Here is a 17,884-nt window from a genome sequence, read left to right on the forward strand (position 1 = left end):
AATAATAATGGCCCTCACTACATGTAAGGTAAAACATAAAGTTAGTACCAAACATTATTTTGTCATTATTTAAATACATTCAACATCCCAAAATTAGAAGAGTTGATGTAATGCAATGGGGGACCCCTCCCGTTTATATATTAATTCCAGTCTGAAAAACATACAGACAAGGCTGCATACTTATCACGGTCACTACAGAGTCTCGAATGCTTCGCTTTAAATTGGGTCAGGGCTGAAAACCCAAGTTGAGACAATACACTGTTGTGAATGGTAACAATGAGATTATACTCTTTCTTTGGTCTGAATATAAAACAATGAAAAGCAATGTCATATAATCAATCTTCAGCATAAATGATGAACTAAGGTGCAAGAATTCATTTTCTTCTTGGAACACCCATCGAACTCAGTTACTGATGCAGGGCAAACGGACCTTTTAGCCAAATGCTTTTCTTTTAATGTTGTAAATTTCTCTTCAGACAAATAATAGTTAAAACTTTGGAGACAGAGAAATGAGATTTAACAGTATTGCTGAAGTTTATTTTGTCCTAATTTTCCTGACTGAGAATACTCTCTTCCAGATGTGGCAACGATGTTTGAAAGGCAGAGTCCAAGCCTTATTTGCCACAGTGTTTTTTGGAACCCTTAACAGATCTCTCAAATTTAGTTCACCAGATTGCCAAAAATATCATTTAAACACGCGAAATTTGTTATTCAAAAATACTGGAAAATACCTGCCAAGTGAGAATGCCTTGAAAAACCAGAAACCAGAAAAATTCTAGATTCGCACAATCTGCTCAGCTCCTTATCTCTTAACTCTCAAACTCTGCTGTGGCAGTAAACAGGTGTAATTACCTCTGAATAAAATATTTTAAAAACCTGGTTACTCAGCAAGTCTCCTCTGATATACAGGGTCCGGCAAAAGTAATGCCTGCTTGAGTGTGGTTGGTAGGGTAATGATATGGGTGTAATAATTTATAGTTTTAATTTGAACATCTCACCTAAAATATCATATGGTGTGCCCGAGAGTGATACTGTTGTTACGGAATTACATGCTTATGATTTGGTAATAAAAAAGGGTCGTTATTTGTGCTGGACCCTGTATTTAATAACTTCCAATATTTTTCAATATATCCATGAGACCCAGGGGGCTTTCTCTGCATACCAAAGCCTTGAGACACATGAAACAGTAACGCCAAAGAGCGCTGTAAGCCCTTGGAACAAACGGAGCGGAAAGAGAGCCCGGCAACGGCCTGTGGGCAGTGCTCACTCACACCGACTGTTTCTGCCGGAGACCAGTGGTCCCACTGCCCCATACACAGCAGAAGAAAGCAGGCGGACGCCTACCCTGCCAGGCGTAGCGCGCTGTTATCTGCGGTCTGTCTCCCTCCCTCCCTCTCCCTGAGTGTTGGAAGGGGGCTTTTAGGAAACTCCCAATAAAACACAAGTGAGAGCCTTGGACCGGGGGAGAGGGGAAGCGCTATTAGCAGCAGCTTCAAACAATGTTTAAAATGACTTCTCTATGTTTTCTAATCCCATTTTCTATTCCATTACTTACACTTAAAAAAAATTCAGTTCTGTAAAATGCCCATACCGTTGTGGTTAAATTGAAACAGCACACTCACGCAAATCCTCCTTGTTAATTATCTTGACACCCTATCGGACAAACTAAAAGCACGATGCGACTTATAATATCAGTGATGTAATCAATTTAGATGGTACAGTCTGTACCAGGCTGCAGCCATCTTGGGAGCATTGCTGAAATGTCCCTTGATGGCACAGAACAGAGGCATGTCATTGCTACGTGGGCCGTCTTTCATTTTCAGCTAATTTATCATCAACAATCATAAATATAACATCCATTCTAGACAACTGCTTTTTTCAAGAGATATGCAGTCATTTTTCTCTTATGCCACTAACAGGCAACTAGACAATAATGAATTTTTTTATGTTTCCTAAAAAGGAAATTGAAACAATTTCATATTCTTTTCTTTCTTTGAACATATTTAAAGGGGCTTATTGGAAAGTCCAGCATGCTGTTTCAAAGAATCGCTGTTAATTTTAAAGATTTTAAACTTTCATTTGCAACATTAATACAAATACATGGAGTCTGTCATTTTAGTCAGGTTCGACACATTTGATGAACTCATACTTTAAATAATCTTCATTAAAAGTCTTATACTTTTTCTCACCAATATTCCCTCAACATTTCTGTACTTCCAGATGCAGCTATGGGACATGCCTCTGTATTTCATTTTACTTCATGCTGTCTTCCAATTAAACAATAAAGGGCAAATCAATCTAGTTTACATTTAAACGACAATTACTGTAATAATATTGCACTTGAATGTATTTAAAGTTCAACAATAAGCCTTGCTTAGCTAGTATCTCACCATTTTTACCAACAGCAGATAAAATTGGGCTACATTTTGCTTGACCCTAACTTAGGTTAATGTAAATTAACTGTGTGATAATAATCACTGCATTATGATCGTGATCAAATTGCCCATCACTCTAATTCACCTAATTTCCCTCTTTGGTTCATGGTACTTCTTACAGTCTAAGCAGGGGCCGGGGAAAAGAGGGTTTGCAGCAGATACTGTCGCAGAGCGAACTGTGTCAGCTCCTCCAGCAGGCCCCGCTACCCTCAGCCCTCAGACTGTCTTATTAAATCAGAGAATACAGATAAATATTTAAATGCAAAATTATGCTTCACATTGCTAAGTACCAAATTCAAAACTATCCTAGACAGCTGGAGTTTTTTTTTTTTACTCCAAGGGAAAGAGAGAGAAATGCACATCTTTTAACTAGCATCATGAATAAAACATATGCACCCCCACACACATAGCCACCCCAATCTGTCCTAAATTTTAACATCCACACAGAAAAAATCTACAAATATGCCATTTCTATGAATTTAAATTTCAAAGAAAAATGAATAATTTTCTTCCACGTCCTCTGTTGTAAACATTTATTACTGCTATGAAAAAACCATGAAGTTCAGAAATCTGACTTTAAAAAATACAGCATAGGTCCTGGTTGGTGTAGCTCAGTGGATTGAGTGCCAGCCTGTGAACCAAAGGGTTGCTGGTTCGATTCCCAGTCAGGGCACATGCCTGGATTGCCGGCCAGGTCCCCAGTAAGGGGTATGCGAGAGGCAACCACACATTGGTGTTTCTCTCCTCTTTCTCCTTCCCTTCCACTCTCTCTAAAAATAAATAAATAAAATCTTAGAAGAATAGAGCATAAATAATAATCTTTAACTAATGTAAATGAATAATACTGCCTGAACTGAATGCTAAAAATGCTACTTTCAGGCTGCTAACCAGGAATCTTAAGATTTATAGAGAAAACAATATCTTGAATTGCTTCCTCAAAAATAGGTGCAAAGAGAAGTATCTGAGATAGCTAGAGGTGAAAAAGTCCTTTATATTTTTTTAAATCTCACCATCCTTTATTTCATCTTTCCATCATATTGTAACAGTGGGAAATTGTAACAGTGGGAAATTGTAACCACCACACCATTCTTTTGACATTGTTTTTGTCAGTGCTGACTCTAAATGCAGCTTGTAAACAAACAACATGTTTCTATAAGAATCCTAGGAACTACTTCCAAAAGATACAGATTCACCTTCAGGCATCCGAGCTCCAGGAAATTTGCTGACCTTCATCCATGGAGCCAGGATGACGTGAAGCCAGGATGACTAAGCCAGGATGATACACATTGGACCTTCACCTGCCTTATCGAAATAGACTGTGCTCGTCTGCACGTAGAGAAATTTTCAACCCTTTTCCTTTGTCTCTTTGCTCTGTTCCCCTCCCCCTCCTTAGAAAAACCTCTGTCTCCACTGAGAGGTAGAGATGGGCTTTGAGACATGAGTCCCCCATCTTTCTAGGAGACGGGCTTTGTGACATAAGCCCATCTTCCAGGTTGCTGGCACCTGAAAATAAACCATCTTCCTTTACATCAGCTCCTGCCTCTGGAGTCCTGGCTTTCATAGCGGCAGACATGGAGACCTGTATTTGGTTAAGGCTTTTGGTGACCCCAGATGGACTATGCGTACCCTGGTAAGGCCTGGGGGGGCCAGGCTGCTGGGGATCCCAGCTCTTGTGGCAGGCTGGCCCCATGGCAAGAATACAGGAATTTCCCAGCAGCTGACGAGAGTTCTTTATCTTGGAGACTCTCCCTGCTCCACCTCCCTGGGCATCAGCTGCCTTTAAATGCTTTGCTGGTGAAAGGAAACGGGTCTCTGGGGAGTCCACAGGTTCCAATCTGGGGAGCTGACTGACTCCGATCTTAATAGTTGTGTTTTTGATTTGGAATATTTTTGTTCAGAGAAATTTGCAGGGAATCATACTGCTTTTTAATTGTCAGTTTTGTTCCTCCGTGGGAGCAAGTCAGTTTGAGAGCTCTCCTCTGTCTTGGGTACAGTTATTCTTTGCTTGCTTTCTTATCTTTGGGGGACTTGGTTTGAACTTTGCTGTTTTTGTACACACCAGGAATCTCTGTCTGCCATTTTGGCTGTGCTGTTTGGACCTTGTAAAGGTCGTTCGTGGTACCGCTTGGTGTGAGATCATGTCTGGACCTCGTCAGGGCCGTGTGTGGTAGCGGTTGGTGTGAGATTAGAGTCTAAGGCTAGAGTCCCAGTTCCTCCTTTTATTTTTTTAAGTATTTTTATTGATTATGCTATTACAGTTGTCCCAATTTTCCCCCTTTTGCCCCCCTCTGCCTGGTACCCCCTTCCCTCCAGCAATTCCCCCGCCCCTTAGTTCATGTCCATGGGTTGTGCATATGAGTTCTTTGGCTTCCATTTCCTATACTGTTCTTAACTTCCCCCCTGTCTATTTTGTTCCTACCATCTATGCTTTTAAATCCCTCCCCCTTTGCCCCCCGCTTCTCCCTCCCAGCTGATAACCCTCCAAATGATCTTCATATCTATGATTCTGTTCCTGTTCTGGTTGTTTACTTAGTTTGTTTTTGTTCTTGTTTTTTAGATTCAGTTGTTAATAGTTGTGAGTTTGTTGTAATTTTAATGTTTATAGTTTTGATCTTTTTCTTAAATAAGTCCCTTAAACATTTCATGTAATAATGGCTTGGTGATGATGAACTCCTTTAGCTTTACATTGTCTGAGAAGCACTTTCTCTGCCATTCCATTTTAAATAGTGGCTTTGCTGGATAGAGTAATCTTGGTTGTAGGTCCTTGCTTTTCATCACTTTGAATACTTCTTGACTGCAAAATTTCTTTTGAGAAATCAGCTGACAGTTTTATAGGAACTCCTTTGTAGGTAACTCTCTGCCTTTCTCTTGCTGCTTTTAAGATTCTCTCTTTATCTTTAACCTTTGGCATTTTAATTATGATGTGTTTTGGTGTGGTCCTCTTTGGGTCCAACTTGTTTGGGACTCTCTGTGCTTCCTGGACTTGTATGTCTACTTCCTTTGCCAAATTAGGGAATTCATTACTTTTTCAAAAAAAGTTTTCAATTTCTTGCTCTTCCTCTTCTCCTTCTGGCACCCCCATGATTCGGATGGTGGCTCTTTTGGAGATGTCTCAGTCTTCTTAAACTCTCCTTGTTTTTTTGAATTCTTATTTCTTCATTCAAACAAAACGAGGATTTGTTTTGGTTGAATATTTATTTCTTCCTCATGTTCCAAGTCGTTGATTTGAATCCTGGCTTGCTTCCCGTCACTGCTGGTTTCCTGTGGATTTTTCTTTATTTCACTTAGTGGAGCCTTCGTTTCTTCCCTTATGCTTTTCCCGTACTCAGTGAGATCTCTGAGCACCCTGGTCACCAGTGTTTTGAATTCTATATCTGATAGTTGGCTATCTCCACATTGCTTAGTTCTTTTTCTGGGGTTCTGTTCTTTTCCTTCATTTGGGCCACATTTCTTTATTTCCTCCATTTGACAGCCTCCCTGTATCTGTGTACTAGGTAGAGCTGCTTTGACTCCCTGTCTTAGCGCACCTGTTAAGTTGTATTGGGCGGAGCCTTGGGTATTCGCCAAGGTGGGCAGCCTGCTTCACTGCTTTGTGGTTCTGTGTGTGAGGGAGGGGTCGAAGAGGGGACTGCCACTGCTGGGTGACTTCTGGGGGCTTGTCTGGCACTCATCCTGTTTCCAGTCACTTCACCCACTTCCATATGCAACTGGCACCCCTCCAGCTGCTGGCCTGGTTGACTCTCCTGAAAAACCAGTAGTTTCTTCCACTGCCCCAACCCCCACTGGCTTTTACAGACAGAAATTATGAGGCTTTATTTTTCCTGGCACTGGAATCCTGGGCTGTGTGGTCTGGCCTGGGGCTGGGATCACTGGCTCACAAGGTGTCCCCCTGATTTTTATCCACCACATGTGAGTGTGGGACCGCCCATTCCACCAGCCACCACCACACTGCATCCTCTCTGCCCTGGCTCCTCAGCTCTGCCACTCATACCTGTCTGGATGAATATAGCATCTTTAAATCCTTGGTTGTTGGACTTATGAACAGTTCAATTCCTGGCAGTTCTGGGTGTTTTTCATTTTGAAATTAGTTGTGATCCTTCTCATGGTTGTGCAAGGAGGCAAAGCATGTCTACCTGTGCCTCTATTTTGACTGGAAGCTCCCAGTCTCTCCTTTTAGAGGATTTCATTTGAGAGTACCTGTTTGAAAGTTTGCCTTTGCTTTAGATCTTGTTTTTGTCTCTGCTTTGAAAGGAACTGCTTGGTCTTTTTTTTTTTAATATATTTATTGATTATGCTATTACAGTTGTCCCATTCCTCCCCCCACTCCACTCCATCCTGCCCACCCCCTCCCTCCCACATTTCCCCCCTATAGTTCATGTCCATGGGTCATACTTATAAGTTCTTTGGCTTCTACATTTCCTACACTATTCTTACCCTCCCCCTGTCTATTTTCCACCTATCATCTATGCTACTTATTCTCTGTACCTTTCCCCCCCTCTTCCCCTCCCACTCCCCTATTGACAACCCTCCATGTGATCTCCATCTCTATGGTTCTGTTCCTGTTCTAGTTGTTTGCCTAGTTTGCTCTTGTTTTTGTTTTAGGTGTGGTCGTTAATAACTGTGAGTTTGCTGTCATTTTTACTGTTCCTATTTTTGATCTTCTTTTTCTTAGGTAACTCCCTTTAACATTTCATATAATAAGGGCTTGGTGATGATGAACTTCTTTAACTTGACCTTATCTGAGAAGCACTTTATCTTCCCTTCCATTCTAAATGATAGCTTTGCTGGATACAGTAATCTTGGATGTAGGTCCTTGCATTTAATTTTGGGTAATGTAATTATGATGTGCCTTGGTGAGTTCCTCCTTGGGTCCAGCTTCTTTGGGACTCTCTGAGCTTCCTGGACTTCCCAGAAGTCTATTTCCTTTGCCAGATTGGGGAAGTTCTCCTTCATTATTTGTTAAAATAAGTTTTCAATTTCTTGCTCTTCCTCTTCTTCTGGCACCCTTATAATTCGGATGTTGGAAAATTTCAAGGGTTCCTAAGCCTCTCCTCATTTTTCCGAGTTCTTGTTTCTTCATTCTTTTCTGGTTGGATGTTTCTTTCTTCCTTCTGGTCCACACCATTGATTTGAGTCCCAGTTTCCTTCGGGAACTGCTTGGTCTTAATCTCGAACTGTTTTGCCAAAGGTCTGGTAAATGGGATAAGACCTTCAGTGCTGCAGGCTTTCATGTTGTTACAGCATAAGGATTATACTCAGAAAGGATTTAAATTGATGGTTTACAGAAGAAAACAGATCTCACTCCCCTCTCAGACAATAAAACTCAGGAAGAAAATGAAAAAAATGCATCTTTTAAACACTCTGAATTCTCCTTCAGTCCGAGTCCCCAGAGCTGTGATCTCAGGAACAAGCCCAAAGCTGATAACTCCTCTGCCTCTTCTCCAGCCTCCTTAAAATTGTCAAGGGCACTAGATAATGAAACAACTCACTTTTGAGCACACTGAAGGAATGCAGTAATCACCAAGAATAAAAACGCGAGTGTATTTGCCAATGGGGGAGGGGAACTGTTTCTGAAAATTCTGATATGTATTCATAAATTTGTCAGCTTAAAGAATGCTAATTACTTTTTTCCCAACAAAAATGGAAGATTCTAATTAAGTTGGGGAAAATGCATGGTTTTGGTAATAAAAGGTGTAAATTATGGCAATATATTTTGAAGGAAATAGAATTGAAAGTGGGTTGGTTATTTCTAGATGAGTTAAAAGGACAAACTATGAGGAAGGGAAGTTGCAGAGGGTCTGCATAAGTCGTAGAGGTCTGGTCAAGTTGAAGAAAGATTGTGTTGAGGGAAGTAGCAAAAAGAGAAGGAATTGAGCAAGTGAAAAAAGGTGAGAGAGGACAAAGGAAAGGGACACAGGAAGAATGGACATTAGAGGAAGAATTCTCAATAAAGGAAATGGAAATGATAAAAAAGAAATAAGAAAGAAAAGGAGCCCTGGCTGTTGTGGCTCAGTGGACTGAGTGCCGGCCTGTGAACCAAAGGGTTGCCAGTTTGATTCCTAGTCAGGGCACATGCCTGGGTTGCTGGCCAGGTCCCCAGTAGGGGACTTGTGAGAGGCAACCACACATTGATGTTTCTCTCCCTCTCTTTCTCCTTCCCTTCCACTCTCTCTAAAAATAAATAAATACAATCTTAGAAAAAAAAGGAAAGTCACACAGATAAATGGTAAAGCAAAATGATAATTTTAATGACAAATGAAAATGCCAAAGCTCCCTTTCATTTTCCAAAACCAATTGTTATTTCCCAATAGAAACCCAAGGTAAAATTGACAATGGGGACAAATTAATTGATTTCTGCTGTACTTTCATTTGCAATTCTGATTGTTATCTTAAAATGTTGTTAAAAAGAAGAAAGCAAATTCCTTTGTCAATTGCATTGTAATCTGATCTATAACCTTCATTTTAAGGGTTTTTTTTTTGTCATTCAGAGGCAGTCATTGTTTTACTCTGGTGTATTTGCAAAAATGTTATATCTTCTGATTTATTCTGAAATATAAATTTCTGAGAATAAATTTTAAGATCATACCTATGAAATAGATGGTGATTTGGGGGGGCCCTGGGCAATCACTAGGATCATAGTAATGTTGGCATATAATCAGCATAAACAAAAATTGATTGTAGGACTGAATAAACTGAGGATAATTATAGTTCTTGTGACTTTGTTAAAAATATTCCTAACTTAAAAAAAATTGCCTGACTTCTTAGAGGAACTTGGTAAATTGTAGCAATATTGAACGATTTATATTTTTCTCCCTTCTTGATCCCTCCAGAATTTGGAAACTCTTAATAAGTATTACTATTTTCATGGCAATATGTATATTTGCATGGATCCAATAGGAATCTGATTTCTTCCAGTATCCAAGTGTGGATGTATTAACCAAGACTTTGATTGGAATGTCATGTCTAAATAGACATGCCTAGACTCTGGATGTCAGCAAAAGCTTTAAGGAATAAAAACTGACTTCAAAGTCGATAAAATCCCCTTGGAGAAATGGCCTGGTACCTTGTTTATTCATACGGCTCATGGCAGTCTTTCCAGGTAAGAAGCTAAGGTTGTTTTCCTGGAGGATGGAGAGGAAAGAACCTCAAGACATTTTGAGGACCTCAAGAACTTGAATTTACCCAAATCTATACGTATCGCAGGCAAAGCCTGATGGCACCTGTGTGACTTGGCTTCTCCACCCTGTGGGGCTAATTAAAGTTGAGTCTGAAAATTCCTTGTAACATTCCAGCAAAGTAGACTTAAGAGAGCCTATACGATCAATTGCTATTCTTATTGTCTTCATGCAAATAATCAGGCCGAATTGAAACTGGAGTTAATACATTAAATGAATGGGTCTTAATTTGTCTCTTTGATAAAAATGAGGGTAATTTTAGGGGAGAAATTGTGTTTCAATAACACCTATATACACAGTTATGAATATTAAATTGTAATTCAGTGAATTGTCTGCAAAATTTTATTTTTCACAAATGAACTAAACTGAGTCCTGAATTTTTCTAGTTTTCTGAAATGTTTTGACTCACCTCTAACTTCCATAGATATGAAGGACAAATTGATGTGGGGATTTGTAACAGTGGAAAATTGTAATGGTGAGAAACTGTAACCCACCCCACCATTCTTTCGACATTGTTTCTCTAAATGCAGACTCTGACTAATATGGAGCTTGTAAGATGAATGGCATGTTTCTATAAGAATCCTAGGAACTAACTTCAAAAGATACAGACTCTGACCTTCAGGCATCCCAGCTCCAGGAGATTTGCTGACCTTCATCCATGGAGCCAGGATGACATGAAGCTGGGATGACATGAAACTGGGATGACATGGGAAACCAGGAAGACTACAGGATGATATACACCAGCCTATCACCTGCCCTACTGGAATGGACTGTGCTTGTTTGCACATAGAGAACTTTTCAACCCTCCTTCCCTGATCTCTTTGCTCTGCTCCCCTCTCCCTCCTAAGAAAACTTCTGCTTCCACTGCGAGGTGGAGATGGTTTTTGAGACATGAGTCCCCCATCTTCCAAGTTGCCAGCACCTGAAAACAAACCACTTTCCTTTACATCAGCACCTGCCATCCAACATTGGCTCCATAGCGGCAGGCGGCTGACCTTGCATTTGGTTCCAATATAATCTGCTATATGCCTATGAAGGGAAGAAAACTTCATGTTTTCTTTTCCTTAGGATAAAAATTATTTATTCAAGTCAGAGAGGAAAAAGACAAAAGATTTCATCCTGTCTGCCCAACTTTCAATGTTCCCACTTCCACTGAGGCAAAAAATCACTGATTTACTGGTTCAGTAAGGAGTACTGAATATTGAAAAATATTTTCAAACCTATTTTTGATTCTGATATTGCAGAAGTTATATTTCTCTGTATCTCAGGTTCCAAATCAGTGGGGAAAATATTTTCCACTTACTCTATATGAGAAATGGAGAATGACTGAAAAATTTTCAGGTGTTTATGGAAAGTACTAGAATTTAGAAACAGGAGCTACAACATTGGAGAACCACTTTTTAAAAACTAAACTTAGAGCCCTGGCTGCCGTGGCTCAGTGGATTGAGTGCCAGCCTGCGGACTAAAAGGTTGCCAGTTTGATTCCTGGTCAGGACACGTGCCTGGGTTGTGGGCTGAGTCCCTGGTTGGGAGCATGCGAGAGGCAACTGAGCAATGTTTCTCTTCCTCTCTTTCCCCCTGCTCCCTTTCTCTAAAAATAAATAAATAAAATATGTTTAACAACCCTAAACTTAGAAATTCAAGTACTTCAACCCTGGCCTGTGCGACTCTTTGTTGAAGCATCGTCCTGTAACCAAAGGGTTGCTGGTTCATTTCTGGTCAGGGCACATGCCTGGGTTGCAGGTTTGATTCTGGAGAGGCAACCAGTCAATGCTTCTCTCTCAACAGTCTTTGCAGAGAGTCGCCGTGGTTTCCTGCTTCAACAGTACTTGAACAGAACTCGGCGCTTAACCCCTACCCCAGCCAGCCTCCCAGATTCATCCTTCTGCCACCTCCTCACAGCACCCTCGGACCTCCCCAAGGCCACTGCCACTGCTCCAGCACCACAAAGCTTCCTGTCCTCAGCCACCCATCATGACGACCACCTGCCAGGTGCACCAGAACTACCACCCGGACTTGGAGGCTGCCATCAACCACCACATCATCCTGGAGCTCTATGCTTCCTTTGTCTACCCGTCCATGTCTTACTACTTTGATCATGGTCATGTGGCTTTGAAGATCATTGCCAAATATTTTCTTCTCCAATCTCATAAGGAGAGGGAACACGTTGAGAAACTGATGAAGCTGCAGAACCAAAGAGATGGCCGAATCTTCCTTTAGGTTAAGGGGTGTACAACCCATGGCCTGGTGGCCACATGTGACCCAGGATGGCTATGAATGCGGCCCAACACAAAATCGTAAATTTCCTTAAAACCTTTTCTTTTGCTTGTCAGTTTTTGTTAGTGTTTGTGTATTTAATGTGTGGTCCAAGACAACTCTTCTTCCAGTGTGGCCCAGAGATGCTAAATGGTTGGACACACCTGCTAGGATATCAGGAAACCAGACCGTGATGACCGGGAGAATGGGCTGAACGCAAAGGAGTATGCATTACACTTGGAAAAAAGTGTGAATCAGTCACTACTGGACTTCCACAAACTGGCCACTGAATAAAATGACCCTCATCTGTGTGAATTCACTGAGACTCACTACTGGATGAGTAGGTGAAATCCACCAAAGAAAGGGCGACCACGTAACCAACTTGCTCAGGTTGGGGAGCCCTGCATCCAGCATGGCAGAATATCTGACAAGCACCCTCTGGGAGACAGTAAAGAGAGCTAAGCCCTAGGCTGACTTCCCACGGCCATGGTGACCTTCCTGGTGACCAAAGCAGTATGTGCATATTGGAGTTACCTTTACCTTTTCTATAACTTGAACCAAATCATCCACTTATGTCCTTCATTTGTACCTTTCCTTCAAATAATTTGGTCCCCCCCCAATTGCTTCTCTCTCAAATCGACATTTCTCTCTCTCCCTTACTCTATATCTAAAAGCAATGAAAAAATGGCCTCAGGTGAAGATTTAAAAAACAAAATTCAAGTACTTCAAAGAACACCCCTGAGGACAGGGTCAGCAGGCTCTGGCCTACCTGTAGGCCAGATGTGGCCCACCACCTGCTTTGGCACGCCCTCTGAGGTTTTTACATTTTTAAATGATTGAAAAAAATAGTCAAGGAAGTATATTATTTTGTGACATGTGGAGATTGAATGAAATCCAAATTTCAGTGTCCACAAGTAAACTTTCATTGTAACACAACCCATGACCATTCATGTCAGTACTGTCTACGGCTCTTTTCTGGCGAATCAGGTATGGGCCCACTGAGTGTAAAATACTCTCCATCTAGCCCTTCACAGAAAGTTCGCCAGCCCCTGCCTCAGAAGACCGTACACTTATTCTAGTGAGACTGCAAATTAGGAAGATATTTTTGAAACTCCTTTTTTGAAAACGCCTTCAAAGCCGTAACACATTCTTTTGAGTCGCACCAGAGGTGGCAAACCTTCCTTCTTTGAAGATGAGAATGAATTTCAGAAATGGCTAAGGTATTTGGAGCCAAAATTGAATAAGTCTGTTCATTAAGATGAATCAACTAGCAAGCATTTATTGATAATCTAAATTAATGGGAGGCAAAGATTTCTTCTTAAAAACAAAACCCTGTCTCTGACTTCTGAGAGCTACCACCATGCGCTCTCAGCGCGTTGGTTCAAGGTAAACAGAAAGCACAGTGGAGGAAAAATGATGCTGTAACAGAACTGGAAGATCAACTCTCTTGATCTGTGGCTGTGAATTTGCTATAAAGTTTATTTTATTTTATTTTTTTATTAAACAGAGAAACTGCAATAACACTTTGGGCAATACTCTTTTGGAATAAATGAGTGATACTCAAATGAAATAAAAAATACAGGATTCATTTGTAAAAGTGGTTATACCTTCCATGAAGAGACATTTTATTGATTTATAATCATAATTTATAAGACAAAATTAGCATAAATATATAAATAATAGATAAATAATCAATCCCTTCCATTCGAAGTAAATCATTTATCCTTGGCTTCCATATGCACTCCCTGAGAAATGTCATCTATTCTAGCCCCCACCGTCTAACTCAAAATCTGAATTGCCAGTCTCAGCCTCCCTTCCTGTCTTGAAATCTCCACCGGAATGCTCCACAGACACTTCAAACTCAGCATGCTCAAAGCTGAAACAGTCATCTTCCTCTCACATTAAAAAAATAAAACAAGTTCCTCTATCCACAGGTTCCCAGACTTAGAAACTAGGTTGGGTACTTTTCTGTTGACCTTCGAAGGCAACCAGTTTTTAAGCCCTGTAAATTCTTCACGTCCATTAGCTGTCCTCCCCTCTTCATCTCCACTCTTTTCCTTCTCTAGGCCCTTATCCCCTCTTATCTATTTCAGTAGGCTAGCCCTTAATTTATCTCTTTCCATCCAATCCAGCCTCCACACCATACCACCTTGTTATTTTCCCTAATTACTTCAAGTCCTTCACTGGCTCTCCATTGTTTTTAGAATCAAGTCCAAAGTCCTTAGCATGATACACAAGCTCTTCATCACATGGCACCAGCGGACTTCTTTTTTCTATTTTTCTGAGTCATGGCTTTTTATTTACCTAAAATGTATGCTGTTTTACAAGCTAACCTGTACTTCAAAGCATTAAAACCACCTTTAAATTTTGCCAAACTGGACAAATCTATTCCAAATGAGAGACACTGAGATTCCCCACTTAATCTACTTTCTAGCAGTTTTCAGTGACCCTAATGCGATGAACAGTCAAGCTCTGCCACTTCTTTTCCCAGCTCATTTCCGGGTACCGTCCCCTTTAGCCCAACACTCATCACTCTACACTCCGACCTTAGGGACCATGAACAACAACACATCCCTCAAACATACCATATACTTTCACGTAATACTCCTGATTTTCAGCTATTGTCTTCTGTTCCTTCCCCAACTCCGCAAACTCCTACTCATCCTTCAAAGCTAAATTCAAATATGCTATCTTCTCTCTAACCTCCTCCCTATCATATATAGCATTATTTCCCCTCATCGGTGTTCCCATTACACCCTACCTGTATCTCTGTTTCAACTCTACTCACCTTATAATTGTAGGGACTTGTTCATATGTTTGGTTATAAGTTTGTTGAAGTTAGGGAAGCATTTTCATTTCTTCAATCTAACATTTAACTCATGGTCCAAGAACAGATATTTTAAACTTATTGAAAAATAATCATCTCTTATGTTATTAAGATAATGCCATAATTGTAGTGACTGAGTGACTGAGAACCTAGACACAAAAAGGATCCCATGTCATTCACCAGGGGAAAAAAAATGCTCTTATATACAAAGCATAATTAAATTGTAGCTTGGACATGCCTTCAATCTACATCTTGCAATACCAGTTTCTTTTCTCTCCCTGTGTCTCTCTCTTTCCTTCTTTTTGAAGACTTTCTTTACAGAACTCTTTTAAATACCCATTTCATTTCATTTGTATCTCCGAGAATTTGAATCTCAGTATATAGAGGTTAAGAGGTTAAGATCAGGATTTTGGGGGGGCCCAAATGTTTGGTTTGAATCCTAGCTCTGCTACCTAGGCTGTTGGATATGGGTGAGTTACTCAACCTCTCTGACTCTCAGCCAGAAGCTCATAATAATAATACCCCTCATGGTGCCGTGTGAGGATTCAGTAAGCTAATGCCTGTAAAGAATTTAGAACACTGCCTGGCTCAGAGTGGGTCCCAATTAATGCTGGTGGATGTTATCAGTTTTAAGAACAGCTTTCTTGGTACTTATTTTAGCCCACTGGTTACAGTGCAATCTCCAGGGTAGAAAAGTTATATCCTGCCCATACCTGAGTACTATACAATGTAAGTGCTAAAACTGTGCCTTGGAATATAACAGGTGCTCAGGAAATATTGCAAATGTGAGGTTTAAGACTTCCAATATCAACAAGTTATAAATCACAGCAACATTTATATGTGGAGTACATATTTAAAATTGGGGTTTTAAAGTAGTTTCAAAATATCCATCTCCCGCTGAACCTTTGAAATATGTAAAATGTTTAAAGCAACACAAAATTATATTCACTAGGACCTTTCCCTTTTATTCCTCTATTTAACTTGATTTCAGTATTCAGTGACCTCAAATTCTCATCTGTAAATATAATTTCCAGCTTTAGAAAATTACCTATTGTCACATCAGAAAAAAATTCTTCCTTTATATCTGCATTAAAAAAATCCATTGCCACGTTCAACACAAAAAAAATTAATAAAAGGCCAAGAGACACAATTACTACATTTCCTGGTTTCTGCCTGGGAAACTAATTCAGAACACGCCCAAAAGTAACCCCAGTACAAGTCTGCTGGTTACAAACTGCAAATGTCTATAATAAAGGCTGTACAGAAAAAGCAACATTAATTTTGTTTTGGAGAACTTAAGTCTTAAAAAAACAAATGGAAGTCTTGATTTGAAGAAACACTCCCAGCTTACTTTACCAGGTAAATTAAAGTACAACTATATACCTAAAACAAAGTAGATTATTTGCCTGCTTCATTGTAAACGATTCTGTAACAGCGTACAGATAACATGTGCTGTTCTAGAAAAATTCATTAGTAATTAGTTAAACGTGGACCACACTTCAAACAATGGTGATTTTGTGGAAAATGGGCTTAAAGAATTTACTTTCGCAGTAAACAGAGACTTAGGACTTTACCTAAAACACTTTAGGTCAATCTCTAGTTTTAGGGTAAAGGTTTACAGAGTTCCTACTATGTGCCTGGCAGTTAGTTAATGTGCACGAGGCTGGTGCACAATCAAATAACAATACTTAATATTTGTGTAATACTCTAATCTCCTTCCACCCTCTAAATACCCCTGAGCATCCCAATTTTACAGCTAAGGAGATGGAGGCCCAGAAAAGTCACTTTGACCGCGGTATCACTGCTTGTCCGTGGGTCCTGGCCAAGACTCGAGCCCTTGACTCATCATCTAATCTTCTGCCATCCTAATTACTCAAAAGCTCTCAGATGTTCCATTGTCAGATTTTTAAATCAAAACCCTACTTGACTTTCTGCGTTGTGCTTGTCAGATTCTGTTAAGAATCAAAACACAAACACCAAAAGTTCTTTAAAGTTCCTCATCTCAGCCTGTCGACAGTAAAACTGGCTCATCCTGGCCGAAGCCCCGCGTTTCCTCTGACACGCCGGGCGCTCCCTCTCTCGCCCCCTGGGGGACCGAGGGCCCCCGGCCGCCGCCGCGTCGACGGCCCCTGCGCCCCCGAGGAGATCGGCGAGGCAACTCTCACTCCGGCTCCGCCACAACCGCCGCGTGCGACAGGCGGGGCTCCCCAAGGCGGGCGTCCGCGAGACTGGACACCCGCGCGTCCCTCGAGGCCCGGGATGTGCCGAGACAGCCGGGCCGGGGCCGACACCCCGCCGGCACGCTCCCGCCTGGCCCTCACGGCAGCCCCGCAGCCCGCTCCCGAAGCCCCGGCCCCGGATCGCGCCCCGCGTCAACCCCGCTCCTACCTGCCCCGGGCGGGCCGCGACGCCGCCGCTGCGGCTGGGCTACGAGGTCCCCGTCAGTTCCTCCGCCGAGGTGCTAGGTCTTGTCGGCCCCACAGGGGCGGCTCGGTCCCACCCCTGCAGGCCCGGACGAAGGCCCCGCCCCGGTTCGGCCAAGTCAGTTTCTTATTGGATGCTGTTTCCACCCCTCACGCTCGGGCCCGCCCCCGGCACCGCCCCGACGCTTAGTGAGGGGAACCACCCCCGCTCTAGTCCGCGCACCGGCCAGAACCTAGTCCGGGACCTCGGTGTCGCGACAGTGGCACCCCCGCAGCAGGCCACCGTCGCCACAGTCGCCCGGCCGGGGCCTCTAGCAAAAGCACCAGGGTCCTCGCCCTGCCTGGGGTCCGACGGGCCCTCCGCGACGGACCTGGACTTTACATAACTTCACGCCTATCCGTGAATCCAAACGGCACCCCGCTCAAGGAAACCATGGAATTGTCTCCTGCCACCGGACGCAGTAGGCCTGGGGTCCCCGTTTCTTTGGTTGAGCTCAAGAGGGAAACATTTCCCGGGCAATTGCAGTGTAGTGCTAACTTGAAACGTAGGTGCAAATAGCATTCCGAACACCCGAGCCTTGAAATCCCAGAGCAGGGGTGCCTTTGATTCTCCCAGAGCCTGAGGTCGGCCCCACGCCCTGTTGTGACACCCATGCAGAAGCGCTACGCCTGCAACACGCTCCTGCTCAGGTATGTGTAGGGCGCTGTGCCTACAGCGAGCGGCAGCCCAGTTTCACTAAAGCTGCGAGCCAGGGATGAGTTGAGCCT

At 42.1% G+C, this 17,884-nt stretch overlaps 1 protein-coding gene and 1 pseudogene across 2 annotated transcripts in view; one reads left to right on the top strand and one right to left on the bottom strand.

Annotated features, from left to right (window-relative positions):
• DENND2C (DENN domain containing 2C) overlaps positions 1 to 17,189 on the bottom strand; it is a 72,706-nt gene extending 55,517 nt beyond the window's left edge. For both annotated transcript variants that reach the window (XM_053915820.1, XM_053915819.2), the window contains exon 1: positions 17,082 to 17,189. The gene's annotated coding sequence lies outside the window, so the exon portion shown is untranslated. The remainder of the gene's footprint in view (positions 1 to 17,081) is intronic.
• LOC139440406 (ferritin heavy chain-like) lies at positions 11,585 to 12,328 on the top strand (annotated as a pseudogene).
• Positions 17,190 to 17,884: the final 695 nt, after the last annotated feature.

The sequence above is a fragment of the Desmodus rotundus genome, chromosome 12, assembly GCF_022682495.2.
Source record: "Desmodus rotundus isolate HL8 chromosome 12, HLdesRot8A.1, whole genome shotgun sequence".
In the NCBI taxonomy this organism is placed as follows: domain Eukaryota; kingdom Metazoa; phylum Chordata; class Mammalia; order Chiroptera; family Phyllostomidae; genus Desmodus; species Desmodus rotundus.